The sequence below is a fragment of the Pseudorasbora parva genome, chromosome 8 (genome assembly GCF_024679245.1).
Source record: "Pseudorasbora parva isolate DD20220531a chromosome 8, ASM2467924v1, whole genome shotgun sequence".
NCBI lineage: Eukaryota > Metazoa > Chordata > Actinopteri > Cypriniformes > Gobionidae > Pseudorasbora > Pseudorasbora parva.
The window spans coordinates 3,898,876-3,911,142 of record NC_090179.1 but is presented as its reverse complement, the minus strand read 5'-3'; the positions used below and the strand labels follow the sequence as shown (position 1 = coordinate 3,911,142).

Genomic DNA, 12,267 nt, shown 5'->3' with positions numbered 1-12,267 from the left:
ATGCCTTGTCCAGCACTTCTTAGCTTTCCAGTTCTTCCTTGCTGATACACACTGTTCAGCATGTAAAGACTTTCAAATGTGAAAAGTTTAAAAGTGCTCCCACATATCCTGTGGCATAGGCACTGCTGGGATTTGAACCCAGGATCTCCTGTTTACAAGACAGGCGCTTTGACCAACTAAGCCACAGTGCCAGCTGTAATGCAAAGCATTTTGTTGGTATATAAAGCCTTAAAGAGGTAGCACATCTTGAAAACAGCTGATTACCTCATGAAAGTTTTCCCTTTGAGCCTTTATTCACAACCTAGAAGTCCAGAAGGTGTGTCCTGTAGAGACTTTTACATCTGAAAAGTTTGGATGAATACTAGTAGAAGGCAAACATTTTAGGCACTGCTGGGATTCGAACGCAGGATCTCCTGTTTACTAGACAGGCGCTTTAACCAACTAAGCCACAGCACCAGGTACTTACTTTGGTTTGATACTTTTGTATTCAAAGTCTAAAAGAGGTAGCATGTCAGGAAAAGAGCTGATTAAGTCATGATTAGGTTCCTTTGAAGTTAGAGGATTATTTCCAAAAGCTGAAAAGTGTGCAGGCTTCTATTGAGGAATAAGGGAATGTCTCAAATCATTTCATTTTGGTTAAAATCTCTCAATACTCGTGTCTCAAATGTGTTGTGAACCTCCATTTACAATAAATCTAAACTCTATTTAAGCTAGCAGAAATGGAAAGCATTTCTTGCTAGGTAGGTGGCCATCAATTGGCAGTAGCAGTTTTTGGCCTAAACCAGTGTTTTTCAAACCATTCTTGTTATATTCCTTTTTTAAAAATGGGGACTTGACGTGAGCTAATTAGTAGAGTATTCTGTAATCTGAGCTGGGTGTGTCCAACAGGGGAAATAAGACGAAGAGGAAAGGTAGGCTTCTGAAATACTTCATGTCCGAAAAGGTTTAAGCATATGCTTGTCCAACACAAAGATATCTGAGCAAAAGTTTTTATGGATGACTCTGGTGGGACTCGAACCCACAGCCTTTGAATACCTCCATTCACAACCTAGAAGTCCAATGCGCTATCCATTGCGCTACAGAGCCACAACAACGCACTTTCCAAGGCACTATGCCTTGTCCAGCACTTCTTAGCTTTCCAGTTCTTCCTTGCTGATACACACTGTTCAGCATGTAAAGACTTTCAAATGTGAAAAGTTTAAAAGTGCTCCCACATATCCTGTGGCATAGGCGCTGCTGGGATTTGAACCCAGGATCTCCTGTTTACAAGACAGGCACTTTGACCAACTAAGCCACAGCGCCAGCTGTAATGCAAAGCATTTTGTTGGTATATAAAGCCTTAAAGAGGTAGCACATCTTGAAAACAGCTGATTACCTCATGAAAGTTTTCCCTTTGAGCCTTTATTCACAACCTAGAAGTCCAGAAGGTGTGTCCTGTAGAGACTTTTACATCTGAAAAGTTTGGATGAATACTAGTAGAAGCCACACATTTTAGGCACTGCTGGGATTCGAACCCAGGATCTCCTGTTTACTAGACAGGCGCTTTAACCAACTAAGCCACAGCGCCAGGTACTTACTTTGGTTTGATACTTTTGTATTCAAAGTCTAAAAGAGGTAGCATGTCAGGAAAAGAGCTGATTAAGTCGTGATTAGGTTCCTTTGAAGTTAGAGGATTATTTCCAAAAGCTGAAAAGTGTGCAGGCTTCTATTGAGGAATAAGGGAATGTCTCAAATCATTTCATTTTGGTTAAAATCTCTCAATACTCGTGTCTCAAATGTGTTGTGAACCTCCATTTACAATAAATCTAAACTCTATTTAAGCTAGCAGAAATGGAAAGCATTTCTTGCTAGGTAGGTGGCCATCAATTGGCAGTAGCAGTTTTTGGCCTAAACCAGTGTTTTTCAAACCATTCTTGTTATATTCCTTTTTTAAAAATGGGGACTTGACGTGAGCTAATTAGTAGAGTATTCTGTAATCTGAGCTGGGTGTGTCCAACAGGGGAAATAAGACGAAGAGGAAAGTTAGGCTTCTGAAATACTTCATGTCCGAAAAGGTTTAAGCATATGCTTGTCCAACACAAAGATATCTGAGCAAAAGTTTTTATGGATGACTCTGGTGGGACTCGAACCCACAGCCTTTGAATACCTCCATTCACAACCTAGAAGTCCAATGCGCTATTCATTGCGCCACAGAGCCACAAGAACACACTTTCCAAGGCACTATGCCTTGTCCAGCACTTCTTAGCTTTCCAGTTCTTCCTTGCTGATACACACTGTTCAGCATGTAAAGACTTTCAAATGTGAAAAGTTTAAAAGTGCTCCCACATATCCTGTGGCATAGGCACTGCTGGGATTTGAACCCAGGATCTCCTGTTTACAAGACAGGCGCTTTGACCAACTAAGCCACAGCGCCAGCTGTAATGCAAAGCATTTTGTTGGTATATAAAGCCTTAAAGAGGTAGCACATCTTGAAAACAGCTGATTACCTCATGAAAGTTTTCCCTTTGAGCCTTTATTCACAACCTAGAAGTCCAGAAGGTGTGTCCTGTAGAGACTTTTACATCTGAAAAGTTTGGATGAATACTAGTAGAAGCCACACATTTTAGGCACTGCTGGGATTCGAACCCAGGATCTCCTGTTTACTAGACAGGCGCTTTAACCAACTAAGCCACAGCGCCAGGTACTTACTTTGGTTTGATACTTTTGTATTCAAAGTCTAAAAGAGGTAGCATGTCAGGAAAAGAGCTGATTAAGTCATGATTAGGTTCCTTTGAAGTTAGAGGATTATTTCCAAAAGCTGAAAAGTGTGCATGCTTCTTTTGAGCAAAAAGGGAATGTCTCAAATCATTTCATTTTGGTTAAAATCTCTCAATACTCGTGTCTCAAATGTGTTGTGAACCTCCATTTACAATAAATCTAAACTCTGTTTAAGCTAGCAGAAATGGAAAGCATTTCTTGCTAGGTAGGTGGCCATCAATTGGCAGTAGCAGTTTTTGGCCTAAACCAGTGTTTTTCAAACCATTCTTGTTATATTCCTTTTTTAAAAATGGGGACTTGACGTGAGCTAATTAGTAGAGTATTCTGTAATCTGAGCTGGGTGTGTCCAACAGGGGAAATAAGACGAAGAGGAAAGTTAGGCTTCTGAAATACTTCATGTCCGAAAAGGTTTAAGCATATGCTTGTCCAACACAAAGATATCTGAGCAAAAGTTTTTATGGATGACTCTGGTGGGACTCGAACCCACAGCCTTTGAATACCTCCATTCACAACCTAGAAGTCCAATGCGCTATCCATTGCGCCACAGAGCCACAACAACACACTTTCCAAGGCACTATGCCTTGTCCAGCACTTCTTAGCTTTCCAGTTCTTCCTTGCTGATACACACTGTTCAGCATGTAAAGACTTTCAAATGTGAAAAGTTTAAAAGTGCTCCCACATATCCTGTGGCATAGGCACTGCTGGGATTTGAACCCAGGATCTCCTGTTTACAAGACAGGCGCTTTGACCAACTAAGCCACAGCGCCAGCTGTAATGCAAAGCATTTTGTTGGTATATAAAGCCTTAAAGAGGTAGCACATCTTGAAAACAGCTGATTACCTCATGAAAGTTTTCCCTTTGAGCCTTTATTCACAACCTAGAAGTCCAGAAGGTGTGTCCTGTAGAGACTTTTACATCTGAAAAGTTTGGATGAATACTAGTAGAAGCCACACATTTTAGGCACTGCTGGGATTCGAACCCAGGATCTCCTGTTTACTAGACAGGCGCTTTAACCAACTAAGCCACAGCGCCAGATACTTACCTTGGTTTGATACTTTTGTATTCAAAGTCTAAAAGAGGTAGCATGTCAGGAAAAGAGCTGATTAAGTCATGGATAGGTTCCTTTGAAGTTAGAGGATTATTTCCAAAAGCTGAAAAGTGTGCAGGCTTCTATTGAGGAATAAGGGAATGTCTCAAATCATTTCATTTTGGTTAAAATCTCTCAATACTCGTGTCTCAAATGTGTTGTGAACCTCCATTTACAATAAATCTAAACTCTATTTAAGCTAGCAGAAATGGAAAGCATTTCTTGCTAGGTAGGTGGCCATCAATTGGCAGTAGCAGTTTTTGGCCTAAACCAGTGTTTTTCAAACCATTCTTGTTATATTCCTTTTTTAAAAATGGGGACTTGACGTGAGCTAATTAGTAGAGTATTCTGTAATCTGAGCTGGGTGTGTCCAACAGGGGAAATAAGACGAAGAGGAAAGTTAGGCTTCTGAAATACTTCATGTCCGAAAAGGTTTAAGCATATGCTTGTCCAACACAAAGATATCTGAGCAAAAGTTTTTATGGATGACTCTGGTGGGACTCGAACCCACAGCCTTTGAATACCTCCATTCACAACCTAGAAGTCCAATGCGCTATCCATTGCGCCACAGAGCCACAACAACACACTTTCCAAGGCACTATGCCTTGTCCAGCACTTCTTAGCTTTCCAGTTCTTCCTTGCTGATACACACTGTTCAGCATGTAAAGACTTTCAAATGTGAAAAGTTTAAAAGTGCTCCCACATATCCTGTGGCATAGGCACTGCTGGGATTTGAACCCAGGATCTCCTGTTTACAAGACAGGCGCTTTGACCAACTAAGCCACAGCGCCAGCTGTAATGCAAAGCATTTTGTTGGTATATAAAGCCTTAAAGAGGTAGCACATCTTGAAAACAGCTGATTACCTCATGAAAGTTTTCCCTTTGAGCCTTTATTCACAACCTAGAAGTCCAGAAGGTGTGTCCTGTAGAGACTTTTACATCTGAAAATTTTGGATGAATACTAGTAGAAGCCACACATTTTAGGCACTGCTGGGATTCGAACCCAGGATCTCCTGTTTACTAGACAGGCGCTTTAACAAACTAAGCCACAGCGCCAGATACTTACCTTGGTGTGATACTTTTGTATTCAAAGTCTAAAAGAGGTAGCATGTCAGGAAAAGAGCTGATTAAGTCATGATTAGGTTCCTTTGAAGTTAGAGGATTATTTCCAAAAGCTGAAAAGTGTGCAGGCTTCTATTGAGGAATAAGGGAATGTCTCAAATCATTTCATTTTGGTTAAAATCTCTCAATACTCGTGTCTCAAATGTGTTGTGAACCTCCATTTACAATAAATCTAAACTCTATTTAAGCTAGCAGAAATGGAAAGCATTTCTTGCTAGGTAGGTGGCCATCAATTGGCAGTAGCAGTTTTTGGCCTAAACCAGTGTTTTTCAAACCATTCTTGTTATATTCCTTTTTTAAAAATGGGGACTTGACGTGAGCTAATTAGTAGAGTATTCTGTAATCTGAGCTGGGTGTGTCCAACAGGGGAAATAAGACGAAGAGGAAAGTTAGGCTTCTGAAATACTTCATGTCCGAAAAGGTTTAAGCATATGCTTGTCCAACACAAAGATATCTGAGCAAAAGTTTTTATGGATGACTCTGGTGGGACTCGAACCCACAGCCTTTGAATACCTCCATTCACAACTTAGAAGTCCAATGCGCTATCCATTGCGCCACAGAGCCACAACAACACACTTTCCAAGGCACTATGCCTTGTCCAGCACTTCTTAGCTTTCCAGTTCTTCCTTGCTGATACACACTGTTCAGCATGTAAAGACTTTCAAATGTGAAAAGTTTAAAAGTGCTCCCACATATCCTGTGGCATAGGCACTGCTGGGATTTGAACCCAGGATCTCCTGTTTACAAGACAGGCGCTTTGACCAACTAAGCCACAGCGCCAGCTGTAATGCAAAGCATTTTGTTGGTATATAAAGCCTTAAAGAGGTAGCACATCTTGAAAACAGCTGATTACCTCATGAAAGTTTTCCCTTTGAGCCTTTATTCACAACCTAGAAGTCCAGAAGGTGTGTCCTGTAGAGACTTTTACATCTGAAAAGTTTGGATGAATACTAGTAGAAGCCACACATTTTAGGCACTGCTGGGATTCGAACCCAGGATCTCCTGTTTACTAGACAGGCGCTTTAACCAACTAAGCCACAGCGCCAGGTACTTACTTTGGTTTGATACTTTTGTATTCAAAGTCTAAAAGAGGTAGCATGTCAGGAAAAGAGCTGATTAAGTCATGATTAGGTTCCTTTGAAGTTAGAGGATTATTTCCAAAAGCTGAAAAGTGTGCATGCTTCTTTTGAGCAAAAAGGGAATGTCTCAAATCATTTCATTTTGGTTAAAATCTCTCAATACTCGTGTCTCAAATGTGTTGTGAACCTCCATTTACAATAAATCTAAACTCTGTTTAAGCTAGCAGAAATGGAAAGCATTTCTTGCTAGGTAGGTGGCCATCAATTGGCAGTAGCAGTTTTTGGCCTAAACCAGTGTTTTTCAAACCATTCTTGTTATATTCCTTTTTTAAAAATGGGGACTTGACGTGAGCTAATTAGTAGAGTATTCTGTAATCTGAGCTGGGTGTGTCCAACAGGGGAAATAAGACGAAGAGGAAAGTTAGGCTTCTGAAATACTTCATGTCCGAAAAGGTTTAAGCATATGCTTGTCCAACACAAAGATATCTGAGCAAAAGTTTTTATGGATGACTCTGGTGGGACTCGAACCCACAGCCTTTGAATACCTCCATTCACAACCTAGAAGTCCAATGCGCTATCCATTGCGCCACAGAGCCACAACAACACACTTTCCAAGGCACTATGCCTTGTCCAGCACTTCTTAGCTTTCCAGTTCTTCCTTGCTGATACACACTGTTCAGCATGTAAAGACTTTCAAATGTGAAAAGTTTAAAAGTGCTCCCACATATCCTGTGGCATAGGCACTGCTGGGATTTGAACCCAGGATCTCCTGTTTACAAGACAGGCGCTTTGACCAACTAAGCCACAGCGCCAGCTGTAATGCAAAGCATTTTGTTGGTATATAAAGCCTTAAAGAGGTAGCACATCTTGAAAACAGCTGATTACCTCATGAAAGTTTTCCCTTTGAGCCTTTATTCACAACCTAGAAGTCCAGAAGGTGTGTCCTGTAGAGACTTTTACATCTGAAAAGTTTGGATGAATACTAGTAGAAGCCACACATTTTAGGCACTGCTGGGATTCGAACCCAGGATCTCCTGTTTACTAGACAGGCGCTTTAACCAACTAAGCCACAGCGCCAGATACTTACCTTGGTTTGATACTTTTGTATTCAAAGTCTAAAAGAGGTAGCATGTCAGGAAAAGAGCTGATTAAGTCATGGATAGGTTCCTTTGAAGTTAGAGGATTATTTCCAAAAGCTGAAAAGTGTGCAGGCTTCTATTGAGGAATAAGGGAATGTCTCAAATCATTTCATTTTGGTTAAAATCTCTCAATACTCGTGTCTCAAATGTGTTGTGAACCTCCATTTACAATAAATCTAAACTCTATTTAAGCTAGCAGAAATGGAAAGCATTTCTTGCTAGGTAGGTGGCCATCAATTGGCAGTAGCAGTTTTTGGCCTAAACCAGTGTTTTTCAAACCATTCTTGTTATATTCCTTTTTTAAAAATGGGGACTTGACGTGAGCTAATTAGTAGAGTATTCTGTAATCTGAGCTGGGTGTGTCCAACAGGGGAAATAAGACGAAGAGGAAAGTTAGGCTTCTGAAATACTTCATGTCCGAAAAGGTTTAAGCATATGCTTGTCCAACACAAAGATATCTGAGCAAAAGTTTTTATGGATGACTCTGGTGGGACTCGAACCCACAGCCTTTGAATACCTCCATTCACAACCTAGAAGTCCAATGCGCTATCCATTGCGCCACAGAGCCACAACAACACACTTTCCAAGGCACTATGCCTTGTCCAGCACTTCTTAGCTTTCCAGTTCTTCCTTGCTGATACACACTGTTCAGCATGTAAAGACTTTCAAATGTGAAAAGTTTAAAAGTGCTCCCACATATCCTGTGGCATAGGCACTGCTGGGATTTGAACCCAGGATCTCCTGTTTACAAGACAGGCGCTTTGACCAACTAAGCCACAGCGCCAGCTGTAATGCAAAGCATTTTGTTGGTATATAAAGCCTTAAAGAGGTAGCACATCTTGAAAACAGCTGATTACCTCATGAAAGTTTTCCCTTTGAGCCTTTATTCACAACCTAGAAGTCCAGAAGGTGTGTCCTGTAGAGACTTTTACATCTGAAAATTTTGGATGAATACTAGTAGAAGCCACACATTTTAGGCACTGCTGGGATTCGAACCCAGGATCTCCTGTTTACTAGACAGGCGCTTTAACAAACTAAGCCACAGCGCCAGATACTTACCTTGGTGTGATACTTTTGTATTCAAAGTCTAAAAGAGGTAGCATGTCAGGAAAAGAGCTGATTAAGTCATGATTAGGTTCCTTTGAAGTTAGAGGATTATTTCCAAAAGCTGAAAAGTGTGCAGGCTTCTATTGAGGAATAAGGGAATGTCTCAAATCATTTCATTTTGGTTAAAATCTCTCAATACTCGTGTCTCAAATGTGTTGTGAACCTCCATTTACAATAAATCTAAACTCTATTTAAGCTAGCAGAAATGGAAAGCATTTCTTGCTAGGTAGGTGGCCATCAATTGGCAGTAGCAGTTTTTGGCCTAAACCAGTGTTTTTCAAACCATTCTTGTTATATTCCTTTTTTAAAAATGGGGACTTGACGTGAGCTAATTAGTAGAGTATTCTGTAATCTGAGCTGGGTGTGTCCAACAGGGGAAATAAGACGAAGAGGAAAGTTAGGCTTCTGAAATACTTCATGTCCGAAAAGGTTTAAGCATATGCTTGTCCAACACAAAGATATCTGAGCAAAAGTTTTTATGGATGACTCTGGTGGGACTCGAACCCACAGCCTTTGAATACCTCCATTCACAACTTAGAAGTCCAATGCGCTATCCATTGCGCCACAGAGCCACAACAACACACTTTCCAAGGCACTATGCCTTGTCCAGCACTTCTTAGCTTTCCAGTTCTTCCTTGCTGATACACACTGTTCAGCATGTAAAGACTTTCAAATGTGAAAAGTTTAAAAGTGCTCCCACATATCCTGTGGCATAGGCACTGCTGGGATTTGAACCCAGGATCTCCTGTTTACAAGACAGGCGCTTTGACCAACTAAGCCACAGCGCCAGCTGTAATGCAAAGCATTTTGTTGGTATATAAAGCCTTAAAGAGGTAGCACATCTTGAAAACAGCTGATTACCTCATGAAAGTTTTCCCTTTGAGCCTTTATTCACAACCTAGAAGTCCAGAAGGTGTGTCCTGTAGAGACTTTTACATCTGAAAAGTTTGGATGAATACTAGTAGAAGCCACACATTTTAGGCACTGCTGGGATTCGAACCCAGGATCTCCTGTTTACTAGACAGGCGCTTTAACAAACTAAGCCACAGCGCCAGGTACTTACTTTGGTTTGATACTTTTGTATTCAAAGTCTAAAAGAGGTAGCATGTCAGGAAAAGAGCTGATTAAGTCATGATTAGGTTCCTTTGAAGTTAGAGGATTATTTCCAAAAGCTGAAAAGTGTGCAGGCTTCTATTGAGGAATAAGGGAATGTCTCAAATCATTTCATTTTGGTTAAACTCTCTCAATACTCGTGTCTCAAATGTGTTGTGAACCTCCATTTACAATAAATCTAAACTCTATTTAAGCTAGCAGAAATGGAAAGCATTTCTTGCTAGGTAGGTGGCCATCAATTGGCAGTAGCAGTTTTTGGCCTAAACTAGTGTTTTTCAAACCATTCTTGTTATATTCCTTTTTTAAAAATGGGGACTTGACGTGAGCTAATTAGTAGAGTATTCTGTAATCTGAGCTGGGTGTGTCCAACAGGGGAAATAAGACGAAGAGGAAAGTTAGGCTTCTGAAATACTTCATGTCCGAAAAGGTTTAAGCATATGCTTGTCCAACACAAAGATATCTGAGCAAAAGTTTTTATGGATGACTCTGGTGGGACTCGAACCCACAGCCTTTGAATACCTCCATTCACAACCTAGAAGTCCAATGCGCTATCCATTGCGCCACAGAGCCACAAGAACACACTTTCCAAGGCACTATGCCTTGTCCAGCACTTCTTAGCTTTCCAGTTCTTCCTTGCTGATACACACTGTTCAGCATGTAAAGACTTTCAAATGTGAAAAGTTTAAAAGTGCTCCCACATATCCTGTGGCATAGGCACTGCTGGGATTTGAACCCAGGATCTCCTGTTTACAAGACAGGCGCTTTGACCAACTAAGCCACAGCGCCAGCTGTAACGCAAAGCATTTTGTTGGTATATAAAGCCTTAAAGAGGTAGCACATCTTGAAAACAGCTGATTACCTCATGAAAGTTTTCCCTTTGAGCCTTTATTCACAACCTAGAAGTCCAGAAGGTGTGTCCTGTAGAGACTTTTACATCTGAAAAGTTTGGATGAATACTAGTAGAAGGCACACATTTTAGGCACTGCTGGGATTCGAACCCAGGATCTCCTGTTTACTAGACAGGCGCTTTAACCAACTAAGCCACAGCGCCAGGTACTTACTTTGGTTTGATACTTTTGTATTCAAAGTCTAAAAGAGGTAGCATGTCAGGAAAAGAGCTGATTAAGTCATGATTAGGTTCCTTTGAAGTTAGAGGATTATTTCCAAAAGCTGAAAAGTGTGCAGGCTTCTATTGAGGAATAAGGGAATGTCTCAAATCATTTCATTTTGGTTAAAATCTCTCAATACTCGTGTCTCAAATGTGTTGTGAACCTCCATTTACAATAAATCTAAACTCTATTTAAGCTAGCAGAAATGGAAAGCATTTCTTGCTAGGTAGGTGTCCATCAATTGGCAGTAGCAGTTTTTGGCCTAAACCAGTGTTTTTCAAACCATTCTTGTTATATTCCTTTTTTAAAAATGGGGACTTGACGTGAGCTAATTAGTAGAGTATTCTGTAATCTGAGCTGGGTGTGTCCAACAGTGGAAATAAGACGAAGAGGAAAGTTAGGCTTCTGAAATACTTCATGTCCGAAAAGGTTTAAGCATATGCTTGTCCAACACAAAGATATCTGAGCAAAAGGTTTAATGGATGACTCTGGTGGGACTCGAATCCACAGCCTTTGAATACCTCCATTCACAACCTAGAAGTCCAATGCGCTATCCATTGCGCCATAGAGCCACAAGAATACGCTTTCCAAGGCACTATGCCTTGTCCAGCACTTCTTAGCTTTCCAGTTCTTCCTTGCTGATACACACTGTTCAGCATGTAAAGACTTTCAAATGTGAAAAGTTTAAAAGTGCTCCCACATATCCTGTGGCATAGGCACTGCTGGGATTTGAACCCAGGATCTCCTGTTTACAAGACAGGCGCTTTGACCAACTAAGCCACAGCGCCAGCTGTAATGCAAAGCATTTTGTTGGTATATAAAGCCTTAAAGAGGTAGCACATCTTGAAAACAGCTGATTACCTCATGAAAGTTTTCCCTTTGAGCCTTTATTCACAACCTAGAAGTCCAGAAGGTGTGTCCTGTAGAGACTTTTACATCTGAAAAGTTTGGATGAATACTAGTAGAAGCCACACATTTTAGGCACTGCTGGGATTCGAACCCAGGATCTCCTGTTTACTAGACAGGCGCTTTAACCAACTAAGCCACAGCGCCAGGTACTTACTTTGGTTTGATACTTTTGTATTCAAAGTCTAAAAGAGGTAGCATGTCAGGAAAAGAGCTGATTAAGTCATGATTAGGTTCCTTTGAAGTTAGAGGATTATTTCCAAAAGCTGAAAAGTGTGCATGCTTCTTTTGAGCAAAAAGGGAATGTCTCAAATCATTTCATTTTGGTTAAAATCTCTCAATACTCGTGTCTCAAATGTGTTGTGAACCTCCATTTACAATAAATCTAAACTCTGTTTAAGCTAGCAGAAATGGAAAGCATTTCTTGCTAGGTAGGTGGCCATCAATTGGCAGTAGCAGTTTTTGGCCTAAACCAGTGTTTTTCAAACCATTCTTGTTATATTCCTTTTTTAAAAATGGGGACTTGACGTGAGCTAATTAGTAGAGTATTCTGTAATCTGAGCTGGGTGTGTCCAACAGGGGAAATAAGACGAAGAGGAAAGTTAGGCTTCTGAAATACTTCATGTCCGAAAAGGTTTAAGCATATGCTTGTCCAACACAAAGATATCTGAGCAAAAGTTTTTATGGATGACTCTGGTGGGACTCGAACCCACAGCCTTTGAATACCTCCATTCACAACCTAGAAGTCCAATGCGCTATCCATTGCGCCACAGAGCCACAACAACACACTTTCCAAGGCACTATGCCTTGTCCAGCACTTCTTAGCTTTCCAGTTCTTCCTTGCTGAT

General features: G+C 40.7%; 33 non-coding genes across 33 annotated transcripts; all 33 read right to left on the bottom strand.

The window, feature by feature from the left end:
- Positions 1–117: 117 nt before the first annotated feature.
- Positions 118–191, bottom strand: trnat-ugu (transfer RNA threonine (anticodon UGU)). Its single transcript has one exon. It is a non-coding gene; the product is annotated as a tRNA-Thr (tRNA).
- A 191-nt stretch (positions 192–382) lies between these two features.
- On the bottom strand, positions 383–456 carry trnat-agu (transfer RNA threonine (anticodon AGU)). The gene has a single exon. It is a non-coding gene; the product is annotated as a tRNA-Thr (tRNA).
- A 541-nt stretch (positions 457–997) lies between these two features.
- trnar-ucu (transfer RNA arginine (anticodon UCU)) lies at positions 998–1,086 on the bottom strand. The gene is given in 2 exon segments: positions 998–1,033; positions 1,050–1,086. It is a non-coding gene; the product is annotated as a tRNA-Arg (tRNA).
- Positions 1,087–1,228: 142 nt separating this feature from the next.
- trnat-ugu (transfer RNA threonine (anticodon UGU)) lies at positions 1,229–1,302 on the bottom strand. Its single transcript has one exon. It is a non-coding gene; the product is annotated as a tRNA-Thr (tRNA).
- A 191-nt stretch (positions 1,303–1,493) lies between these two features.
- On the bottom strand, positions 1,494–1,567 carry trnat-agu (transfer RNA threonine (anticodon AGU)). The gene has a single exon. It is a non-coding gene; the product is annotated as a tRNA-Thr (tRNA).
- Positions 1,568–2,108: 541 nt separating this feature from the next.
- On the bottom strand, positions 2,109–2,197 carry trnar-ucu (transfer RNA arginine (anticodon UCU)). The gene is given in 2 exon segments: positions 2,109–2,144; positions 2,161–2,197. It is a non-coding gene; the product is annotated as a tRNA-Arg (tRNA).
- A 142-nt stretch (positions 2,198–2,339) lies between these two features.
- Positions 2,340–2,413, bottom strand: trnat-ugu (transfer RNA threonine (anticodon UGU)). The gene has a single exon. It is a non-coding gene; the product is annotated as a tRNA-Thr (tRNA).
- A 191-nt stretch (positions 2,414–2,604) lies between these two features.
- Positions 2,605–2,678, bottom strand: trnat-agu (transfer RNA threonine (anticodon AGU)). Its single transcript has one exon. It is a non-coding gene; the product is annotated as a tRNA-Thr (tRNA).
- Positions 2,679–3,219: 541 nt separating this feature from the next.
- trnar-ucu (transfer RNA arginine (anticodon UCU)) lies at positions 3,220–3,308 on the bottom strand. The gene is given in 2 exon segments: positions 3,220–3,255; positions 3,272–3,308. It is a non-coding gene; the product is annotated as a tRNA-Arg (tRNA).
- A 142-nt stretch (positions 3,309–3,450) lies between these two features.
- trnat-ugu (transfer RNA threonine (anticodon UGU)) lies at positions 3,451–3,524 on the bottom strand. The gene has a single exon. It is a non-coding gene; the product is annotated as a tRNA-Thr (tRNA).
- A 191-nt stretch (positions 3,525–3,715) lies between these two features.
- On the bottom strand, positions 3,716–3,789 carry trnat-agu (transfer RNA threonine (anticodon AGU)). Its single transcript has one exon. It is a non-coding gene; the product is annotated as a tRNA-Thr (tRNA).
- Positions 3,790–4,330: 541 nt separating this feature from the next.
- On the bottom strand, positions 4,331–4,419 carry trnar-ucu (transfer RNA arginine (anticodon UCU)). The gene is given in 2 exon segments: positions 4,331–4,366; positions 4,383–4,419. It is a non-coding gene; the product is annotated as a tRNA-Arg (tRNA).
- A 142-nt stretch (positions 4,420–4,561) lies between these two features.
- On the bottom strand, positions 4,562–4,635 carry trnat-ugu (transfer RNA threonine (anticodon UGU)). The gene has a single exon. It is a non-coding gene; the product is annotated as a tRNA-Thr (tRNA).
- A 191-nt stretch (positions 4,636–4,826) lies between these two features.
- On the bottom strand, positions 4,827–4,900 carry trnat-agu (transfer RNA threonine (anticodon AGU)). Its single transcript has one exon. It is a non-coding gene; the product is annotated as a tRNA-Thr (tRNA).
- A 541-nt stretch (positions 4,901–5,441) lies between these two features.
- Positions 5,442–5,530, bottom strand: trnar-ucu (transfer RNA arginine (anticodon UCU)). The gene is given in 2 exon segments: positions 5,442–5,477; positions 5,494–5,530. It is a non-coding gene; the product is annotated as a tRNA-Arg (tRNA).
- Positions 5,531–5,672: 142 nt separating this feature from the next.
- Positions 5,673–5,746, bottom strand: trnat-ugu (transfer RNA threonine (anticodon UGU)). The gene has a single exon. It is a non-coding gene; the product is annotated as a tRNA-Thr (tRNA).
- Positions 5,747–5,937: 191 nt separating this feature from the next.
- Positions 5,938–6,011, bottom strand: trnat-agu (transfer RNA threonine (anticodon AGU)). Its single transcript has one exon. It is a non-coding gene; the product is annotated as a tRNA-Thr (tRNA).
- A 541-nt stretch (positions 6,012–6,552) lies between these two features.
- Positions 6,553–6,641, bottom strand: trnar-ucu (transfer RNA arginine (anticodon UCU)). Its single transcript is given in 2 exon segments — positions 6,553–6,588; positions 6,605–6,641. It is a non-coding gene; the product is annotated as a tRNA-Arg (tRNA).
- Positions 6,642–6,783: 142 nt separating this feature from the next.
- Positions 6,784–6,857, bottom strand: trnat-ugu (transfer RNA threonine (anticodon UGU)). Its single transcript has one exon. It is a non-coding gene; the product is annotated as a tRNA-Thr (tRNA).
- A 191-nt stretch (positions 6,858–7,048) lies between these two features.
- trnat-agu (transfer RNA threonine (anticodon AGU)) lies at positions 7,049–7,122 on the bottom strand. Its single transcript has one exon. It is a non-coding gene; the product is annotated as a tRNA-Thr (tRNA).
- Positions 7,123–7,663: 541 nt separating this feature from the next.
- On the bottom strand, positions 7,664–7,752 carry trnar-ucu (transfer RNA arginine (anticodon UCU)). The gene is given in 2 exon segments: positions 7,664–7,699; positions 7,716–7,752. It is a non-coding gene; the product is annotated as a tRNA-Arg (tRNA).
- A 142-nt stretch (positions 7,753–7,894) lies between these two features.
- Positions 7,895–7,968, bottom strand: trnat-ugu (transfer RNA threonine (anticodon UGU)). The gene has a single exon. It is a non-coding gene; the product is annotated as a tRNA-Thr (tRNA).
- A 191-nt stretch (positions 7,969–8,159) lies between these two features.
- On the bottom strand, positions 8,160–8,233 carry trnat-agu (transfer RNA threonine (anticodon AGU)). The gene has a single exon. It is a non-coding gene; the product is annotated as a tRNA-Thr (tRNA).
- A 541-nt stretch (positions 8,234–8,774) lies between these two features.
- trnar-ucu (transfer RNA arginine (anticodon UCU)) lies at positions 8,775–8,863 on the bottom strand. Its single transcript is given in 2 exon segments — positions 8,775–8,810; positions 8,827–8,863. It is a non-coding gene; the product is annotated as a tRNA-Arg (tRNA).
- A 142-nt stretch (positions 8,864–9,005) lies between these two features.
- trnat-ugu (transfer RNA threonine (anticodon UGU)) lies at positions 9,006–9,079 on the bottom strand. Its single transcript has one exon. It is a non-coding gene; the product is annotated as a tRNA-Thr (tRNA).
- Positions 9,080–9,270: 191 nt separating this feature from the next.
- Positions 9,271–9,344, bottom strand: trnat-agu (transfer RNA threonine (anticodon AGU)). The gene has a single exon. It is a non-coding gene; the product is annotated as a tRNA-Thr (tRNA).
- Positions 9,345–9,885: 541 nt separating this feature from the next.
- On the bottom strand, positions 9,886–9,974 carry trnar-ucu (transfer RNA arginine (anticodon UCU)). The gene is given in 2 exon segments: positions 9,886–9,921; positions 9,938–9,974. It is a non-coding gene; the product is annotated as a tRNA-Arg (tRNA).
- A 142-nt stretch (positions 9,975–10,116) lies between these two features.
- trnat-ugu (transfer RNA threonine (anticodon UGU)) lies at positions 10,117–10,190 on the bottom strand. The gene has a single exon. It is a non-coding gene; the product is annotated as a tRNA-Thr (tRNA).
- Positions 10,191–10,381: 191 nt separating this feature from the next.
- Positions 10,382–10,455, bottom strand: trnat-agu (transfer RNA threonine (anticodon AGU)). The gene has a single exon. It is a non-coding gene; the product is annotated as a tRNA-Thr (tRNA).
- Positions 10,456–10,996: 541 nt separating this feature from the next.
- On the bottom strand, positions 10,997–11,085 carry trnar-ucu (transfer RNA arginine (anticodon UCU)). The gene is given in 2 exon segments: positions 10,997–11,032; positions 11,049–11,085. It is a non-coding gene; the product is annotated as a tRNA-Arg (tRNA).
- Positions 11,086–11,227: 142 nt separating this feature from the next.
- Positions 11,228–11,301, bottom strand: trnat-ugu (transfer RNA threonine (anticodon UGU)). Its single transcript has one exon. It is a non-coding gene; the product is annotated as a tRNA-Thr (tRNA).
- Positions 11,302–11,492: 191 nt separating this feature from the next.
- On the bottom strand, positions 11,493–11,566 carry trnat-agu (transfer RNA threonine (anticodon AGU)). Its single transcript has one exon. It is a non-coding gene; the product is annotated as a tRNA-Thr (tRNA).
- A 541-nt stretch (positions 11,567–12,107) lies between these two features.
- On the bottom strand, positions 12,108–12,196 carry trnar-ucu (transfer RNA arginine (anticodon UCU)). The gene is given in 2 exon segments: positions 12,108–12,143; positions 12,160–12,196. It is a non-coding gene; the product is annotated as a tRNA-Arg (tRNA).
- Positions 12,197–12,267: the final 71 nt, after the last annotated feature.